The following is a 22,039-nucleotide window of genomic DNA, read 5'->3' on the forward strand; positions in this document are numbered from 1 at the left end:
TGCAGGGTAGTTATGGATGTGACTTGTTAGGTTCCAACAATTGTCCTGGCTCAGTGGTCATTGCTCAAATCCAGCTTTTGCTTATAGATTGAGTTGCTCTGAGGTTTTCAATTCGCTAGAGGGAGCTTGCAGGTAGGGGTGATGCAGTTCCCACACAAGGAAGATTGATTGCATTCATTCAATCCCCACAGCCTGAAAAATACTTTCTATTTATTTTATTCAGGAGCTTGTTGTAACACATCCCAGCGTCACCCAGTCATTTTTTTCCACTAGTGAGAAGTCTAATTTCCCTTCCCATTTTTTATTCTTCCATGCAATTCACTCGATTCCCATAGTACTCCACTTTGCTGCAGCACTGAACTTTGTAGGATTTTATCTGCTTTCATCGCCCATATTCCTTTTGTCTCAGAGAACGGCCAGTAAAAGCACTAATCTCATTGGGCTAGGGATACCTACTTGTTTCATCTTTGAGTGATGGAAAGTTTTTCCTGATTGTTCAGTTGCTATTTGAACAGTAAGAAAATAACCAGCAACAACAACGCAATTTGCTTTGCAACAAATCTGATATCTTGCTTCTGCTACTTTAGCAAGCTCTGTGGAATACAGGGCATACATTTTCCAGCCTTGTCTTTCACGTAGTGTATTGGCTATTCCTGGTTGTGAACTTGACTATCTGGAATGAACTAAAATCCAAAATTGAAAGGCTCACATGTGATCCTGAGCATGCGGCATAGTGGCTATGAAAGTCATAGGCCCAGGCAAGGTAGTCCAGGTCCAGGCATGGTGATACACACCTTTAATCTGGACCACACCTTCTGCTGGAGAACTACATAAGGACATTAGAAGAAGGAATACTTGCTCTTCTTTGCCTGCTTGCCTTTTGGGGCTAAGCAAGTGCTAGATCCTTGGACTTCCATTCACAGCTGCTGTTGACCATTGTTGAGGAATTGGACTACAGATGGTAAGTCATGAACAAATTCCCTTACTATAAAGTGACTACTTATAAGTTCTGTGACTCTAGAGAACCCTGAATAATACACATAGCATGCAAGTAAGTGAGTGTCTTAGGGTTTTCTTGTTGTGAAGAGATACCATGACCACAGCAACACTTATAAAGAAAAATCTTTAATTGGGGATGGCTTACAGTTCAGAAGTTTAGTCCATTATTTAAAGTCATGGCAAGAAGCATAGCAGCACTCAGGAAGACATGGTACTGTAGACATTGGCAAGAGTTCTATGTGTTGATCAGAAGGCAACAGAAAGAGAGAGTAACACTGGGTCTGGCTTGAGCTTCTGAAATCCCAAAACCTAGCCCCAGTGACACACTTACTCTAGTAAGGCCACACTTTCTAATAGTGCTACTCCCTGTGATCCTATGGGAGCTATTTTTATTCAGTCCACCAGAGTGAGATTTCAAATTAGTGGAATGGGTATAACTTTAAAAGAACCAATTACTGGTTACTGGTTATCTTAAACCAAAATGGTAGACAGAAATTCATATACAAACCACAAAAGGTTTCATTTGAGTTTGTGTTTGTTTCAGGAGTACTAAATCAACTCATGTTGAAAAAAATATTACTATGTGTGCTGGCCAGTTGTTTTGTTTTTTCTTTTGTTTATCAAGTTGAGACAAGCTTAAGTTATTTGAGAAGAGAAACCTCAACTGGGAACTGTTTCTACTAATTTGACCTGTAGGCACGTCTAATGGGATAATTTTTTTGTAAATAACTTATGTTGGAGGGCCCAGCTCACTGGTGGTCCTGGGTTGTGTATAAAAGCAAGCTGAGTGAGCAATGTAGAGCAAGCCAATAAGCATGAGCATGTCTCCACAATTTCTCCTTCAGTTCCTGCCTCTTGGGTCCTGCCTAGTTTGAGTTTCACTTGAGGTCTCTCAGTGATGGACTGTAACATAGAAGTAAATGATAAAATATCCTCTTTACAATTAAGCCATTTTTGACCCATGGTTTTTATCAGAGGAAGAAGAGAGTAACAAGGATCATGTGACTAGAGCTGCATGTGTTACATGTACTGTTGTTCAAAGTTAGATACTGAGTAGAGTTTCTCGGAGCCAGAGTCAAAACTAGCAAAGACAAATATTTGTGCAACATTTCTCTCTCTCTCGTTCTCTCTCTCTCTCTCTCTCTCTCTCTCTCTCTCTCTCTCTCATTCTTTTTGTTTTTTGTTTGGATGGTTTTTGTTCTTTGAAAATACATTCCATTGTATGATCTCAAATATTTCAAGTAGGTGAGGATGACCTGGAATTTCTCATTCCTTTATCTATCTTCCAAGTGCTAAGACAGCAGACAAGTGCTATCATGTCAGGGTTTTGCAATGCTATGGGTAAAACCTAGGGCTTTATACATTCTGGAAGCACTCTTCCAACTGAGCTGCATCCTCAGTATTTCAGTGAAATGTTGAAAAACAAGTTAACTGCACAAACCTGGAGGAGGTACTTGATAATAATAAGAGAAAGATCACATTGTGTGCCATACCCCTGACTTCTGCTTCTTCATCTATTATATCACCTTGCAAATCATTTTTCCACATTCTTTCTAACTAGTATTTTCTTTGATTGGGGAAAAGTGATTTGCGAACATATAATTAGTGATTTAGAGTAATATGAGAGGCAAAGGGAGACCTCAAATCGCTTAGGTATGTATATATATATATATATATATATATATATATATATGTATGTATGTATGTATATATGTATATATGATGTATATATGTATATATGTATATATGTATATATGTATATATGTATATATGATGTATATATGTATATATGTGTATATGTATATATGTGTATATGTATATATGTATATATATTATATATACACACACATACACAGTGGACATCTGTGTGCTAACTTAAAAATCAATAGAAATGCTCTTCACTGTCTTAGTTACAGTGTCTATAGCTGTAACAAAACACCACGACTAAAAGGCAAATTGGGAAGAAAAGTGTTTATTCAGCTTATACTTCCACATCGCTGTTCATTATTGAGTAACATCAGGACAGGAACTCAAACAGGGAAGGAACCTGGAGCCTGAAGGCAGGAGCTAATGCAGGAATAAGAAGGAGTGCTTCTTACTGGACTGCTCACCCTGGCTTATTCAGCCTTCTTTCTTATAGAACTCAGGACCACCAGCCCAGAGACAGACCTACCGTAAATGAGCTTGAACCTCTCCTGTCAAGCACTTAGGACTGGATCCTATGGCGGAATTTTCTCTGCGATTTCTTCCTTTCAGATAACTAGTTTGTGTGTCAAGTTGACAAAACTACCTAGCACATTTACCATTACTTAAATCAAGCGTGATACACATAGTTATGCATGAAAACCCAGGTGTAAGGAAACGTTTATTTGGAAAGCTCTAAGAATGGTCTGTTTTCGAGAGTGACTTTTTGCTCATAGCTTGTGGTAGATAAGGTTTAGGTTATAAAATATTACAATACAAGTGATGTATCCGATGCCTTAAGAGTCTTGTGCCAGTTTGACCGCATTTTCCCCAACAGTGTAACCTGTAGCTGATCTCATTGTCTATCCTGTAGGAGTTGAAGTCTGAGTAGCTAAGTCAAGATGTTAAAAACACTTCATGATTTCATCACTGAGTATAATAAAACCCCCAGCACCAAGATCCCCACCAATGCTTCTCTGGATAGTAACACTTGGCATGTGTTGTCACACAGAATCACTGGGAGGGTTATGCAGGATCTTATATATTTGCAGTGTCTTTGTATTTGGTTTCCACTGGACTCTGCCTTACATCTTGTACCTCTGTTTCATATATTCTACTTGGCTCCTCTTCTATAATGATCCCTAAGCCTTAGGAGGAGGGGGTCATGAAATAGATGTTCCATATTGTCATTATTTTCTTCACCATGTCTATTTCTGAGTGCCTGTGTTAATCACTACCTACTTCAGAAGCTTCTCTGATAAGGTTTAAGAGAGGCACACATTTAGAGACACAATGATAAGTCATTAAGCATCAGTTTAATACTGTGTCTACTTAAGAGAAAAATAATAGCAGGGGCTTTACTCATATAACTTATTCTATAACCTAAGTTCTGGCCTTCATACTTGTTTTGGTAAATCTCCAACCCAAATAAGCCCAGGTATCATAAACGTATTTCAACTTACTCGGGAGGCTTTAGGTTTAATAAAAAAGTAGATGGTTACCCCATGACATTCACACCACTATTGTCAGTGGACATGTCTTGCCAGATATGTCATGTTTCCAACTGTCTACTGCTGGGTAAACGGATGGCTACTTTTTCCTTCAGCATATTGTGTAGCATTTTCAACACTGGATAAAGTTTCCAGTCAATACTAGCTTGGTTTGTCCATGATTTTTCTTCAGCAACAGTCTTACTATAAAGTTTTGGAGGTTAACAAAAGTAATAGTAATAGCTTGTGACGTTTAGGGGTATGTGAGATCTTACTGAATAAAATATCCAAAACAGAACACTCATTCTTAGCACTGGGTTTTCCATTTATTAACCTGTGCTGTTTAGTAAAGGCTTGTCATCCAGTTGAAAGGTGAGTACATTTAAACTCAACTTATATATGTGTATGTATGTGTTTTAAGAAGCTTCTCCAGTAAGTTTCCATAAGACTTTTTTGAAAGGTTTGTTGTTGTTAGAGATCCCTCTCCATATTCCCTCCTCTGACCTGAGCTCCTATGTCTTACCCCTATATTTTTATCTAAATGATAAGGTTAATAGATAAAATTCATTGATGCATGTGACTATCAGTGGTATAAAGAGTTTTAATAGGAAATGTGGAACAGAAAATTTTTAAAAAGGTATAAGGATTAGTATAATATTAGTATATTGTATAATATATGTACAATATATAATAATATTAGTATCATGCTTATTGGAGTAACTGCTTACCAAACTATATTTAATCATTAAAAATATAGCAAAATATTCTTGAAAAAGTTTCATGTTGACTGACAAAATAATTTATCCATTGCTGGAGAAAAGTTTTTTACATTCTCCAGGACTGACTAAAGCATACTAGAATTAGCTAGAACTTACTCCTGGCTTACTAAAATTCTTATTGTAGCTGTTTCTACCATTTTTGCTTTATGAATCTGCAGCAGAGTCACAAATGAGAAACATGGGCAATGTGAAAGGCAATTTGGAATTAGCAGGCAGTCATTTGAAATGTTGGCTTAAAAAAAAAATCTTATGGTCCCATTAATGTAATGTGGTGTGAAAGGACTCTCCCAAGCATTTTGTTTCATATAAAAACGTGCAGTGCACACATGGGCTTTTCAGAGACAAGGGAAGGGAAATGAAGCCAGCGTGTTCACAGGAAGATGTCTCAGGGTTCAAGGATTATGAATCATTTATTTAGCTCTGAGCTCTAATAAAACATCCTTATGAAAATGAAAACGTGTTCCATTACCCGAGATGTTTTTGATCTGATAGCAAACATGTTTTCTCATATTTATTTAGCATATGCATCACATATGTCTTTGACATAAATATTGGGGCATAGAAAAATAAATACTGTCCAACCAGACACATTTAATCTGCACAGTTTGTGCATTAGATGTATACATAATAAATAAATGAGAAGCATATTGTATTATCACTTTAGTATGAAATGCTTGTTAATATATGCCTTATGTATTTCTTGTCCCATAACAATGTCAATTTAAAAAAGTCACATAAGCTCCCCCCACCCCTCTATGGTGCTGGAGAGGTAATCAGGAACATGCAGTAAGTGTTCTACTACTGAACTACACTCCCAAACTATATAGGGTTTTTTTTTTAAATAGAGAATTTCAGCAATTCTCTATTTAAATAGGACCTTTGAACCTTCACATTTTCATTTTGAAAAGTAGATTTTGATGGAATTCCCTTACTGCGGGTAATATGACTTATTGAGTCAATAGATGTGCCTTGATATTTAGCAATCTCAGAGTTAAAGCTACAAGGATCAATAAGAGTAAAGCCTGACAGTGGACACCATTTGTTAGTGTAAGCCAACATGACATAGAAGCATGATGCAGATGAAGAAAATGAAGAAAATGAAGTGCTTTATGTTCCATGCTGACAAAATACAGAAACTCAAGAACAGCTTTTCATGGCAATAAAAGCTCATTGGGATCGTTCGCAGAGCACCTTTCCCTCAAATATTTGAAGAAGCCCAAAGACATGCTTTTCTTTGTATTTAGACACCAACTTACTATGGGATTTAACCTCAAATTAAGTGTGCTGCAGACCTGACAGGACCATGAGGTCTTCTGTAAATGGCAACAAACAGGGATCTTGGGATCTCATTTGATGGTGGCATATGAAGAGAATGCAAACCAAAACCTTCAAACACACAGGTCTTCAAACTTCTTTATTATGATTTTGCCCGTGTATTGTCATTTTCAAAACTTAGAATATTGCACATTAGAAATATTTAAACTGTTCTTACAAAAAATAGTTACTTTGGTAACAAGAATCATTACAACTAGGCACTTGACTTTCTGGAAGCCAGCACCTCTAAAACATGGTTAATCACTTTATTGAAATCATATCTGGTAACTATCCATATTAACACATGTTTGCAATTGGACAAAGTATATCCAGTTCTGTGGAAGGATGTAATTAAAACCTAATAAAAGACCATTTCAGTCTTCTGTGAATGTTTATGAAACAAGCACAATTCATGACCTCCCTCTGGGAAATTGTGGACTGTAGTCTTTATTCCTCTAGTAAGGACAATTGTCTGGTTTGTCTCTCCATGTGCCTCAGTGTACCAGTTCTAGGATTAGCATTAATAACACTTCTTCCAATGCCAAGGAAAGAAATTAATATGAGATAAATTACTGAATTTGAAACTTTAAAATCTGTCTACTCTAATCTGTAGGTTGAAAACTAATCTGCTTTTCCATAGTTTGGAATTCAAGAATAATAGCATGAAGGTAAACCAAGAAGGGTGACTGTGGGGAATGGGTTTCCAGGGTGATACAACGCAACAGTGATTTCCCTAAATACCACATACCACAGAAAACTGGCAACCCCTTGATGAAAAAAACAGAAGTTGCTTATTCTGTATGATGTCTCTGACATTTGTGAACAAATACGGATGCAAGTGCATTTTGCAGCCAGAGGTTGGTATCGATTTTCCTTAATTACTCTCCACATTTTTTGAGACAGGGTCTCTCAATGAAACTGGAGTTTGCATTTCAGATGAACTGGTTGGTTAGCAAGACCAAGGGAAATTCGTGTTTCCACAGCTCCTTGGTGCTGAAATTATAGGCATATTCCACTATGCCAAGCTTTTTACGTGGGTGATGGGGTTCTGAAATTGTCTCCATGTTTTTAGAGAAAGCACTTTATTGATTGAGCCATCTACTAAGAACTCTCCTCTCTCATCTATGATTCTTTGGTAAAACCTGAGTGTCTTCGATAGTGACATGCTCTAGGAATGAGTGCAAAGAAGTCCCATATCTTTTAAGAGAAGTGGGAACAGAAGCAACTCAAAATCAAGGATGATAACCAGACCTTAAAAGTGATTTCAGAAGGGCTCTCTGCTAGAAAATGATGAAGGGTATCTATTGAGTACCATTATCCATACAGTATGTATGGAGGGATAGTCTAAAAACATGATCCAGAAGGATTATATTTCCATTTTGTATTGAGGAAAATGAGATCCAAAGATCCAAGTTCCTTAAACCAGAAAATTGTAGAGGCTGGATTCATGTAAATTTAATTGTGTTCCTGAAGCCTTTCATATTTCATTGATAAGGCACTGGTTACACTGACCACTATGAAATCTAGATGCAAATACAAGACATGGTGGATCTAGACCTCAGAAGAAGCACACATGCATGAAGAATGGCTTCCCATATCATATCATTTTATTTGAACATTGAAAGTATACTTAGGGAAACACGTGTGTGCATCATCATATATCAAGCAATATAAATAGCCATACTGTGTGTAAATAATAAATGGATACATTTTGTCATCTATACAGGTACCAACTTTAAATTTCCTAATTTTATATCTGTGAGTTTTGTCTGAATGTATGTATGTGCACCACACTCGTGCTTGGTGCCAAGGAAGTCAGAAGACAGAGTCATATTCCTTCAAACTAGAGTTAAGAATGGTTGTGAACCACCATGTGGGTGATGAGGGCTGAACTTGTGTCTTCTGAAAGAATGACAAATGCTCTTAACTTCTGGGAGTTGCTGCAGCCTCCAATCACACTTTTTAAAATTAAGAACAAAGTTTATTGACTATTATAAACAAAGTTTCAATTAAATACGTTTAATTGAAATCGTAACATATTGTTTCCTTAATCTATAGCAAATTCCTATTGTTCTTATATTTATAAAAATCTAATTTTTAAAGGCAATTCTGGGCCTTGAGGCTTGCTAGTTGGCTTTAAACTACGACCTTTCCAGAATTGTTAAGTTTTCTTCAAGGAGCTCCTACTAGCTTGTTGAATATTTTTAAATGCACCGATGATAATTCTTGCCATGTGCTTTAAAAATTATTATTTCTTAGGAATCTTTGATACTTAGTTTGTCTTCATTGATTTACCTTAAAATCTACAGTACAAGGAGAATTATTCTCAAAGCTTTAGATCCACTCATTTAAAATCAGCTAGCAGGTTTAACAAATTGTTTCACATATAGTAATGCCAAACTCTGAAATTCCTCAAAGAAAAAATGGAGATAAAACTTTAAGAATTGTTTGGCTCAAGATGTACCAGACTGGGCTGATAAAGGCAAGGCTCACAACCAAAAATATAAGATGGATCAGTCTGCCCCTTCCTAGTCCACTGTACCAGACTCCCAGTACATCCTAGTGTGTTTAACCATGGATAATAAATCAGGGGGATTGTTTTCTGAGAATGGTTTGGATTTTAAGCTTTGGCCAGGTCTAGGTTGCATAAATAGACAGAAGGGAGTGTGTCTTCACACATCTTTAATTTTTATGTGTTTTTACTCGCACTGGCAGAGAGGGGTTGTATAATCAAGCCTGACTCTGGCAGAAACTTTGACATGTTGAGTGAAATGCCGCATGTGTTAATAATGGTTTTGAAAGAAATCAGAGAAGTTAATCATGTGTGGACACAGGGTTAAGAAGCAATGTAACAGACTATTAAGCTTAATATAGATATGTGATATAAGCATATGCAGACAGCCATTAGCATAAATTCATGTTACAGAAGAGCAGTACGATGTGCCGCTCCAGGGATTTGTAATGTATGTGAGGGCCAGGATGGAGACCAATGAGAGACAGTAGTGGGTCAGAGAACCCATAGACAGGTCTCGGATCAGGTTGATAAAACTATTGTAAATGATGAGCACATTATTTTTTCATTGTGCTATCACCTGAGAGTGTATTACGTGGGCATGTCAAGTGAAGGGACCAGTAGCACTCTAATTCTCCGTTGAGTTTCCAGTGCAATCTGCATGAGGAACATGACTTCTCTTGATCAGAAGTTCCTTCAATAGTCATCTCTCTAGGGATGAATCATGCCCAAGATAGAAGTTTATGTCATTTGTTACTTTCGTGGAGAAAGTTGCTTGCCTGAGTAGCTGTAAAGACACCATAAAATCTAAAATATTATTCATAAAAAGTTCTGATACATTTAATGCACAGCTACCAATAAAACAGATTCCAATCATTGCATATTATAAATAAATTCTTCTAGAGCTCTGCCTTCCAGAGACAATGAGCAAAATTTTCTGTTAAGTTTTTAATCAAAGCCCATTTAGGAAATTTCCCTAAGTTATTTGTAGGAGGTTCTTATGTGTCTTATATTTTGCTTTTTCTGGGTTTTCTGACATAATTAATTTTCCACATAGATAGGTTTTATAATACATTAAGAAAACAAAACCTTCAGGAACCAAAAGGAGAATTATCATGTGTGATCCTGGTAGAAACCTGACAGCAATTGTCTATCTCCCTAGTAAGTTTTATTTCTTTTCTTATTCTTCCAATTTCTTAGGATGGAAATCTTGTAATAACTCAGATTTCAACTGAAATCGTTTTAGACCCAGATAATAACAATTGAATGGTTCTGCTCTTCTTCTTCTTCTCCTTCTTCTTCTTCTTCTTCTTCTTCTTCTTCTTCTTCTTCTTCTTCTTCTTCTTCTTCTTCGTCTTGATGTTTTTTATTTTGTTTATTTATTTCTCAAAACTAAAACTTACTCAGAGTAAACAGAACAACAGGAAGTTCACTCACTCTTCTTTACTGCCTTCTTTCACTCTAATTCTATCTTTATTTCAGTATCCCAACTTTCTACATCCTCCCACAGTGTAGTGGGAAGGACCACTCTCATCTTTTTAAAAGAAGTTCTAAGGATTCTAGTATTGTCCTCCCCACCCTCATATTTCCTCAGTCTCAGCCAGACACTATGTGATATCCCAGACTTATCAACTCCTGATTATAAATGACATCCCTGTTTTCATGCTGACCAGGGAAAGTACCCATCCTTTCCTAATTTGATAGGTTAGCAGCCAAGAAAACAAAATGAGAACCTGGAAATGGGACTGATAAGGAAGAATGTGTGGCTGGGGGGCAGACATCAGAGACAAGAGAGTAAGATTGGGTGCTGGGAAGGAGGAAGCAGAATGTATTGTATGTATGTATGAGACTGTCAAATAAAAAAACTTATCAATGAAAATAGAGCTGTAAGAAGAAGTTGTGAGAGATGTAAAGGCCACTGAAGACACGGTAAGCTGTGAGAGGACATCAAGCAATGAGGAAGAATTTTTCCAAACAGAGAGCTACTTGAATACCTTTACAGATTTCAGTAGAAAGAAATGGTACCAGTAATGCCGAATGTTTCCAGCGATGGCATTGGAGCCATAGCTTAAGACACAGACATTTACAAGCTAGGCATGCAGCTGTAAGCTGTGAATAATCAGGGACATTCTGCCATCACCACATACATCATGTTTACTGATCTCAAAGAGGAAAAAAATAAAAGCACATTAAGAAACATTTGTGATTCATACGAATGAAATTATCTCCTCTCCCCTCGTTCCTAATCATGGATAAGGTAGTCCAAATCACAATTCTAGACCACAGTTAAATCTTCACCTCCCCAGCTGCAAGCAGACAAGCAGTCAAGGATAACCCAGTGAAGACAGAAGATAAGGTGTCTGTAAAGATAAGCTGCTAATGAAAGGGCATCTGTGTAAGGAAAAGCTGGGGTTGGCATGAAGGTGAAGGTTGATGCTCAACGCTCTGGCAGAGACTGGAAGAAGTTGAAAGATACAACGTGAGTTTTTCATTGATTTCCAGCAGAAGGATTACAAAAGTGACAGTTGGTGCCTGACAATCTAGAGTTTAAAAAGATGACGTCATTCTGTTCATGGAAGCCACGTAGAAAATAGGAGGCAGCAGAGGACTAAACTGAACCTAAAAACTAATGATTTAGAGTAAGGGTGGCAATGTGTTGTCTGTGCCTGGGGGTCCAAAGCAGGAAGTAAAGTTGGAAAACAAGAAGAGGATCCACATAGAGTCAAATGTGACTGCTCATGCCTGCCTTCATAGACAGTTCAAATGGAATCAGTTTAGCAGCCTCATTATGTTCCCTCATCTTGACTATATATGTCATGTTCTCCCCGTTCTGAGATGAACATAGAAAGTGTAAAGAGACCAACAATTGGCCCAATGTCTAAGAAACTCTGTAGCATTCCTTTTCCCTATCTCAGCTTTAAAAGGGCTCTTCCCACTCAAGGTGGGCAGGGCTATGTGCCACAGGCCTCAGAAACGTTGACTCCCTTACACTGTGGTGCACCAGTCTCCAGGGTAGACAATGAAAAGGCAAATCAGAAGTTGCCTATCAACATTGCTGTTGGGTGATGAGTAGTGGATTCACCCTGTTTACCTCCTCCCAGGTTATCCTCTTCTTTCTTACCGCATTTCCAGCATCCTGTTGAGAATCCTGTGTTTACTTTTCTCCTATTCTTTTCTTTTTAAAAGAAATTCTATGTTTGTCTTGAGATAGAGTCTCCCATAAATCAGTCTGGCTTGAAGTTCACTATGGAGCCTAGTGTGACATTTCTCACTCCTGATTCTCCTGTTCCCACCTATGTACTGGGACTATATGCATGTGTCATTATGTGTGCTTTACGTGATATTGAGGGTCAGACTCAAGGTCTCATAAATGGTGGGCAAGTGCTCTACCTACTGATCTGAACATGCCCAGCCAACTTAATCTAGAGAGTTTTACTGGCTTGTCCTTCACTGTGCTGTATGCTTGTGTGTTTTCTAAGTACTAGTTCTTCCTTACCCTCTGATGACCCATTTGCACTGAGATTAGAAGCAGGAAGCACTGATTGAAGCTAATAATTTGAAGTTGACTATTATTCTAAGTGATATCTCACTGTAGGCAAAAAGAACCACAACTATATAAATCTTGAAGGTCATTAACATCTCTAACCCATCCCTGCTAAACTGGGATTGGGAAAAGTGTTAGTGATATACCTCAGTCAATCATGGTCTGGGAAGGAAGTGTAGAGGCCATGTTATTTCAGAGACATCTTTCCAAAATGTCATAACTTATTGACTAACAATAAAGCCAGAAGATATAAGGGTTGAATTGGAAGCAATTTGCCAACTATTACTGCTTTCCTTGATAACCCAATCTTTACTCAGCCCAGTATATCTGATAAGTTATTGGGCCTAATGTCATGTAGTATACTCATGTGTTTTAATAGTCCCAGTTTACATGGATAGATGGTTAGACTAGCTTCCTTTTTTACTTTTAGGATTTTATTGTTTTTTAGCCTGAACCTCATGGATATTGCTGGTCAGAAGGCTCTAGTTACCTGTCTGTCAAAATGAGGATGAGTCAAATGCTACTTGCAAATCTCAGGACAAAGTAGAGCATCAAAACTGCATATGAAGTTGTAGCAGAGCACAGGCTGGTGGCTGTCCTAAGGAAAGCTCAGAAACATTGTGTTTTCACCATCTGACATTCTTGTGCTAGGTTACTCTTTAGTGACAAAAGAAGACCTTCTCAGGCAACCTAGCAAACTATCAAGGCACAGTGAAATCATAGATCTTGGAGGAGAACCTACAGCAGTACAATCCCTAACTGCATTCTAAATATCTGACCACACACCCACTAAGTGTGGTCCTCACCCTTCATCAAGGAAACTTCTTTGCTACAAATGGAAACCACTACATAAAATGAGAACTGATCAAAATGCAGACCTGTGGAGCCCAGCGAATACATCTACAACATACTCCCACACCTAAGGCTCAGGGATTATAGAGGAAGAGAGGCAGAGGTGATAAGAGACAAAAGGTAAGGGAGTTCATTACGAGGTTGTGTCTCAAAGCAATTCAACAACGTACACCAATATGATTGCCTAAATATAAGCTAAACAAGGAGAACAGCAATAGACATGTTATGGTAAAGGTGAGAATGACCAAGAAGCCTTTACCCTCTACGAAGGATTTTTGTTGAGAATAGAAGAAATAGTCTTCCCCAAGGGAATGCAGAGGGTTTACTTACCTAATACCAAATGGTGAGTTCTGAAAACACGTACGTGCAAGTAACATTAACTGAGCAGATACTTAGGAAACACACATACACACACACACACACACACACACACACAATTTTATCAACAATTAATGAAGCAAGCCATGAATTTTGAAGAGACCAAGGAGTGGATATATGGAAAGTTTGGAGAGAGGGAAGGTAAGGAAGAAATTATGTAATTATATTGTAGCCTAGAAAATAGAGTCAGTATTTTTTAAAAGTTGATAAAGATGTTCTCAAGGGTCTGGAGGAGATTGCTAAGATGGGACCACAGCACAACTTCTCATTAAATCCATGCTTGGATCAATTACCACTTAAGGGAAGATGTCTTCATTCTCTTGAAGGGAGAAGCCAAGTTATCATTCTGTCCCTGGTAGGATCACTGTGAAGGACCTTAAAATCCCAAAGAATAACAAAATCTCATCATTTTAGGCTGAGAAAGTACATCAGCAAGCTTGCCTGCAGATCATAGCACTGATTGTAGTCATGGGAAGTGGACTGGAGATGGGGTAGGAGGAAGAGGAGAAGGGAGTAATGTGGAGGGGGGGATATCTTTTATATGTAAAGATGCAATTAACTGTTTATTTAATGAGCTTTGAGAGATGTTTAAAAGCTCTTTAATATGCGTGGGTTTTAGGGCTATTCCTCACTTCCCTGTCTGCCTAAGGTCAGAGAAGGTGACAAAAATTCTGGAACTACAGTCATAAATGGTTCTAAGCTGCCACGTGGGTGCTGGGAATCCAGGGCATCCAGCACTCTCAGCCACTGAAGCATCTCTCTGTGCACTGAGTTCCTGGAGCTTTTATAAGTGACGAAAAAGAGAAGTAAGTGTGACTTGGATTGCTCTTGCATACAATAGACACCGAAGGCCAGCCTCATGGTGACAAATTAACACTCTTTTCCAAAAATGTGTGGAAATTTCCCAAGGGTGTGTGGGTAATAGGAGAAAGATGAACTATTACTTAAACAAATGGAACCTTCCAAGCAACACTTTACAACGGGGTAACCGAGCTCAGAATTGGAGGAAAACTGAATAAGTCAGTTCATAGGGCAAACAAACACATAGTAATTCCCAGAGAACGCCAAACCTACTCTACAATGTTGTATTTCCATTTCCCCCCTTTATTTATAGGAATTGCAGTTGTTTAAGAATAAAAGAGCCTTCCCTACCCAAATGTAATTCCTTCAGTGCAGTTGAAAATGATTTGCATGTTGCAATTTAATCAAACCCTGCGGGGGTCCTCGGTGGCCAAGCAATCAATGGGTTAAGTTAGATCACTGACATGTGTTCCCTGACCCCAGGATGCTTCATCAAATGTACTCATTACTGACTGAGCGAGAGAATGAACAGTTCTGAGTTCCAGCTCCAGCACTGATGGGATTGTGTATAAGCACGAATGTGGTAGAGGTATTTAAATTTTGATTTTTGTAATGGGCTTTGACATGTTTCATTTCCTCTGAGGGAACACTTGAGACCTCTGAAAGTAAATGTTGCTAAAAAGTCATCAAGGCAGAATATTAAAATGCCATCAAAGGGAATTTCACTAATGCAATCCAGCTCCAGCACCAGGTAGTGGAGCGAAAAGGGGAGGGTCAAAGGTCCCAGTTCCTTTAGCAAAACATGATTTGTTCCTCTTCACTGGATGTTTCTCCAAATAAATTATTTAAAGTCTTATTTCTTCTCTCTCCTAAGCCTGTGAAAGTTCAACTGCACTGAGAGGTGGTGAGAGAGGGAACAGAGGGAGGGACGGGAGGCAGGACATCAGGAAAACGGTGGGTGGCATGCAAGGGAGCTTCACCTTGGCAGCTGCTTTCCATCATTCTACAGGACCTGTCCAGGTGTGTGGTCAGGTGAGAGGTTCAGTTAGTACCCAGGGGCTGAAATCACACTGAGGAGACAGATATCTGGCTGGTGTAGCAGCCTTAGACATGTGTGGCTGTCAACAAACCCTCAGCTGCTAATGTGCAAAGACTGTAAGACTTTGAGAGAAGACACTGTTACAGCATCTAGATACTTTTCACATTTGTTATAATAATTTGAGATTTGAGTAACCTTTATACCAATGCAGTTGGAGAAAAAGGACATCGAAATTGAACTCTTCATATCTCTTTATGAAATGTAAGTAGGAGGTGAGTGGGCTTGTCAAATGGACAGTTCATCATGGATTTGTCAATATTTTCTTGACGAACATTGTGTTAAGCAATAAATCTCTTGCACTTAAGGATTATTTTACAATCTGCATTTGTATTAAGTATCTTCTAATAGAGAAAGGTAAGGTTCTCTGTACTTCATTGATGACAACGATTCCTCCAGGTTTATGGGACTTTATACACTTATCACTGAGCAAAGATTCTACTGAGTTCAATGACCTCATTTCTGCAGTGGCTCTCACTTTCTGTAATTGCCATTTTGGGTTTTGTACGGTCTCACCCGGATCTATCTATCTATCTATCTATCTATCTATCTATCTATCTATCATCTATCTATCTATCTATCTATCTATCTATCTATCTATCTATCTTTGTACATGTATAACTACTGTGTGAGATAGCAAGTTTCACACTAGGAATGACATACTTATGCTTTGGAATACTGGTACTAACATAATTTTGTTCCACGTTTCCATGATTAGAACACAGGACTAGAGTCTTGAGTAGCGTTACAATGCAAGAATGGTTTGAATGAGATGTCCTCCATAGTTTCAAACATTTGAATACTTTTGAATATTGGTCCCCAGCTGATGGTGCAGTTTAAGGAGATATGACCTTGCTAAAGGAAGCAGTCACTGTGGTCCAGCTTTTAGAGATCCAAGACTCGGGCCATGCCCAGTTTGGTGTCTGTTCCCTGCTTGTGGTTTGAGATGTGAGCTCTCTGCTCTTCCAGCAGCTACATCAGCCCACTGCCACAGCTCCCCACCATGACGGTGATGAGACTGTAATCCCCTCCTCCCAATACCACTTTCTTGTAGATTACCTTATCTATGGTGTTTCATCACAGCCATAGAAAAGTAACAATGTAGTCTTGGAAAACAATATATTTTCCATCAAAAGGCATATTTTATCTTTAAGAATATGATATGTAAGTTTGAATTCTTTTGGCTTCAATCCCGTCTTGCACTCTTAGTTGTAGGGCCCCCACACAAGGTGTTGCTCTCTCAGTGTTCTTCATTGATAGTAAGAAGCGAGATTTCCAACTTTACTGTGTGTATGTGTGTATTTGTGTGTCTCTGTGTGTGTGTTTGTGTGCTGTATGTGAGTAGAGAGAATTGACTCTTTTTTCATTAATTATTTTATTTATTTACATTCTAACTGTTGCCTCCCCTCCACACCCCCGTCGCAGAGTGCTTCCCCCATACCAGCTCTCCTTCACAGCCAAAAGGGTACCTGTCCTACCCCACCTCGTATTCCCCTATCCTAGGGCATCACATTTTTACAGGATACAGTTGATTCTTAAGCAACTCTGGCATTAGAGACACCCATTTTCCATACAATCAATAATCCATACACAACATTAGACTTTGCAAAAGCAATGAAATATAGCAGTGAAATAATTACAATTGTAATAAACGTCCTTCAGGTGGGTAATTTTATAAACTAAGACTCAAATAACTTCTCATGTGTTTACATTTATCTCAGCTGCAAATGATGACATGTATGGTTTACATATAGATAGGTTTTAACAAATCTGAACTTTTGTTGTAGTTTTGGTATATGGTATTCAATTTTAAAATATACTATCAACTGCATAATTTTAAATCTTCATCACATATTCAACATTATCAGTTTCATTTGCAAATATCTTAAATTGGTGTAGTTTGCAAAACAAAGCACATATCAATAGACCTGTACAGTTCAAATTCGAATAACACAAAAGGCAGTGTTTCATATAAAATGTTCATGGTAGTTTTTCAGTAATCTATCTAATAATGGCTAAGAGAATCCATTTTGTGTCCAAAAGATAGCCTACTACAAAGGAAGTTACACAAATCTCAGAATTTTAGGGTCAGGACATCAACTTGGGGCCAGAGGGATGACTTAGCACTATAGGCACCTGAAATCAATCCCCAGGACTCACAGGGTGAAAGGAGACAATATACTGCTACAAATTGTTCTCTGACCTCCACACACTTGTCATGACAGGAACACATCAATGTATATACACGTACTCATGAAAACAAACAAACAAACAAACAAGTAAGTAAATAATTAATTTATGGATGAATGAACAAATAGTTTTTTAACTGTGGATCAAACACTGCCATCGAGCATGTGGCCCTTCTCTGCTTTCATGCTGTATTTTGTGACAGGGTATCACTAAGCTGTCCATGGAGGCCTGGAACTCATGTTGTATCTAAGACTTGCCTTGAACTTGTGATCCTCTTGCCTCAGCCTCTGGGGAAACTGGGCTATTCATAGCTTCAACTAAATATTTAAGATTTCAATACTGCCTTTTATAGGAGCAAAGAAAGTGACTTTTAAGGAAATCTTTGGCTATTTGAAATATATTAAAAATATCATCAGATGGACTGTAAAAAAATTTGCATTGCATTGTTGTCATTATTAATCAGAAGGCTCATCACCCAAATTTTTGTTTGTTTATTTATTTATTTATTTTCAGAGGTAACAGGTCAACTGATTGGCACATCGTCCTTGTTCTTTAGATAACTCAATTTTATCTTTAAGATAATTCTGACACAATGAAGGCTACAAAGAGAAAGTCTTATATTAAACAGAAAACATTATCTTTTCCATTGGCTTAAACTCTTCCTACACATTTTTTATTACATGTATAGACCATGAGAATGTGATACCTCTATATGTCATATTAGTACATACTGGAATGACATCACTCACTTAACCTTCAATAGGGAGGATAAATTTTTTAAGTTATTTAAATCTTATAGCAGAACATAAATATTTTAAGTTATTTAATTTTCATGAAAATGCACATCATTCTATATTCTTATCTGAATTCAAGATAATGTATTATTCAGAATGGAAAAGGCACAATAGTGGACTAACGTAGAGCTATGAATTTTCTAAACTCTTCTAGGGCATGGTCAGACAGTATCTGAGACAATGAATGCTTTCTCGCCAGTTACTAGAAATTCTCTGATGTTAAGCAAGGTGTTTTTTAAGGGTAGGTAATAATAAGCACATTCTAACTAAAGAGTTTGAAAATATTACAGTCAAGACTCCATAAGAACTGAACTATTAGAATCAGCTCACCTGAAGAAAATCTGCTATGGAGGTTTCTGGTAACCTCAAAAAACAAGATGGAGAAGTACTCATCAGATGTATCCTGCAGGCAATGCACAGTAAGGGTGTCCAGGCTCTTTGAAGCCCAAGTAAACACAGTGAACTTATAATAAATATCACATCATAAGATATCACTCAATATGACCAACTAATTACTTTTATTTTAACAAACATCTCCCTAGCTACAAGAGTCCTATTAAATATGCTTATTGAGATAGAAAATTTCAATCAGGTATAGTATTTACAAGGAATTAACAAGTTGACAACCAATTTGACTGATGCCATCCATATACTATAACATATATTTGATATATTTTAATGTCTTGGAGTCTAGCTACCTCTCAGTCAACTAAGAAAATTGAATTATATCTTAATCTAGGTAGCCATTAAAATGCTGGGACCCCTTATAAACAACTGTGAATCTCAAATAATGAATTCTTTACATTTACAGAACACAGGCACTGCCAAACACAATCTGTACACTTAAATTATTACATAAAGGTTAAAGTAACTTTATTGTTTTGTTGATTTTTTTGGCCATGAGAAGGTGAGTGGCAACTCATATTAAATAATTACATATAATGTCATATATCCATACATGAGAAGGTGAGTGGCAACTCATATTAAATAATTACATATAATGTCATATATCCATACATTATTACTTGAATTGAATGACTCAAGAATTCATTCAGATTTTATGGTATTTTGGTTGCATTTGAAAACCAAAGGCAATTGTTTCCAGAACAATATCTTGGATGAATGTAGCCCACGAATATTTGCTTTCTCTATGAGCAATGCTTTACTTCTTGAATTTGGCAGATCAATTTTCATCAAATTTTTGATAACTGATTCTTCACCACCAAGAATAAATTCTAAGAAACCCAGAAAGAAATGAGAGGAGATTTTTAGCTCACATGAAACTGTGCATTCTTTGAAAGAGAGAGTCTGCTATGTTGGCTCTTCATAGCTCCCAAGATTCCATCAGGTCTCTTGGAGCTGAAGTACATGTTGAATTATTTATTTAATGTGCGGCTTGATCTTCATATGATTCCCCTAACAAGTGAAACTGGAGCTGTCTCAGTCTCTGTTTCCTGACATTGGATTCCCTCCCAGATACTTGGACTGCCTGGTTAGGCCTAAATGGGAGAGGATTTGCCCCAAGGTAGGGTAGTAACCAAGTTGGAGTTCACTTTCTCTAAGGAGAAGGGGAGGGGAAAATATGAGGAGGAGTTTGTATGTGTATGACTGGGAGGGGAGGAGTGAAGAGGGCTATGATCCTATGATTGGGATATAAAGTGAAGAATAATAGTAATAATAATAATAAATGATAATAATAAATATGACCATATAGGCATCTATTTCACTGGTAGAAAGACCATGATCCTGAGTCAGCATTGGCGAAGTAGATGGACTTGCAGGAAATGGAAACTGAAGAGGCAGGTGAACTGCAGGACTTCACAGGTCTGGTTTTCCCTCCATAGTTCAAATTATTATCAGAATTACTCCAGCATGACGTTTGGTATGGGAAACAGTGTGTTTTCAGTCTTGCCTTATGCTAGGAAACATTAAAATGTCCATGCTGTGTTCTGACATCACAATCTAGCTGAATTCAGGCTAAGCAAATGTAATCTCATTTTAGAGGTGAAGAACATTTTCTTCAGATCCCTATCCATATTGAATAAAGATGGAGGCTTAGCTTTTAACAGACTAACTCATCATTCTTTAAAACCAACCATCTCATTCCCAAATACAACAAATATCCATACTTTGCTTCAATCTATAACCTTGTGAGATATTTTTAAATCTTTACCTTTTCCAAATATTTTAGAGAATTTTTGAATTCTGCAGTACATAAATTTGCTATTTATCTATTAGTGATATATATTTTTTATGAGAGTCTGTTCATTGAAATACAATTTTGCACAATTTATATGCATTGCTCAAAGGAATACTCTAGCTAAAGTTTGACCTTGAAGCAAGTGGCCTCCAAAAATCTTACCAGTCCATCTCAATGATGTCAAGAGCATCTTAAATACAGTTAACAGAACAGTCATTCTTAGGAATATTACATTTTGGTGTATTACATAAGTTCATGAGTCTACCATACCTGTCTTTCCTACAATCTTGGAAGAAATCTGTGGCCAGAGAGATCTCTAAAATGTCAGTTGACTGGCACAGTCAGGATTAGTTAAACCACTGCTTCTTATATCTGTACTGTCCTTTTCTCCTTAGACAGGAGCCCTCTTCCTAAGAGACACAGAGAATAAGTGCTTTGTTTATTTTTCAGGCTCCTACCTGGCTCTCAGGAAGGATGAGATTATAGTTAAGCACTTTGTAACAGTTTTGTTAAGGGTCGTTTGATGTTCCTTTTAACTTTTTAACATTTGGATTTAATGAAGTGTAATCTACATGTAAAATATTTGTTCTTATAAAGCATACGGTTCTGTGAATGGTGAAATCCCATAGCATTGTGGAGCCTAGGGAAACACTGAAAATCCACTGTGCTGAAAACCCTCCTTCTACCCCCTCTTTAGCCAATCTCTTCCCTTCATCCCTGGCTCCTAGCAACTAGTGATCTCCTTTTCCCTGGAGTTTAGATGCTATGGAGGTGAGTACGCACTATAAAGGCAAGAGAGCAGGGTAATTCTGAAAGACCTGAATACATTCTTTGCTTTGGGGTTCAGCCCATCATGTGTTTGTGCCTCAATTTGTTTATACATTTCCATCTTCAGATATGTTTTATATATTTCCACTTTGGAGTTATTGTGAATGAAGCCAAATATTCATATATAAATCTTCATGTAGATAGACCTGTATCTCATTGTCCTTAAAGAAATACCATGAAGTCATAATGTTGCGACTGTCACAGGCATGTATTTAACTTTCATAAAGCTCTAAATTTGCTTTTCAAAGTCTCTGTACTACTTCACACCCACATAATGATGGCGTTCCAGGCTTGTCACATCATGATATTGTTAATTATTTTCAAAGTTATTTAAAGCCATTCTATTATGTATTCATGGAGAAGTCATATTGTTATTATTTTAAATTGTATTTTATTAATGCTTAATGATGCTGAATCTGTGCATTTGTTATTATTTGCCTTGTGCTTGCAAAAATCTCAGTTCTAATCCATTGTCTCCTCCTCCCTTTCTCCCACCTCTGCTTTTCTCTTGCAACTGTAGCACTAAGTAATTTCCTGAGAAATTTTATTTCACCAAGTGACAGAAAATATTTTCTATGA

Source organism: Grammomys surdaster, unplaced genomic scaffold (genome assembly GCF_004785775.1).
Source record: "Grammomys surdaster isolate TR1022 unplaced genomic scaffold, NIH_TR_1.0 271, whole genome shotgun sequence".
Classification (NCBI taxonomy): domain Eukaryota; kingdom Metazoa; phylum Chordata; class Mammalia; order Rodentia; family Muridae; genus Grammomys; species Grammomys surdaster.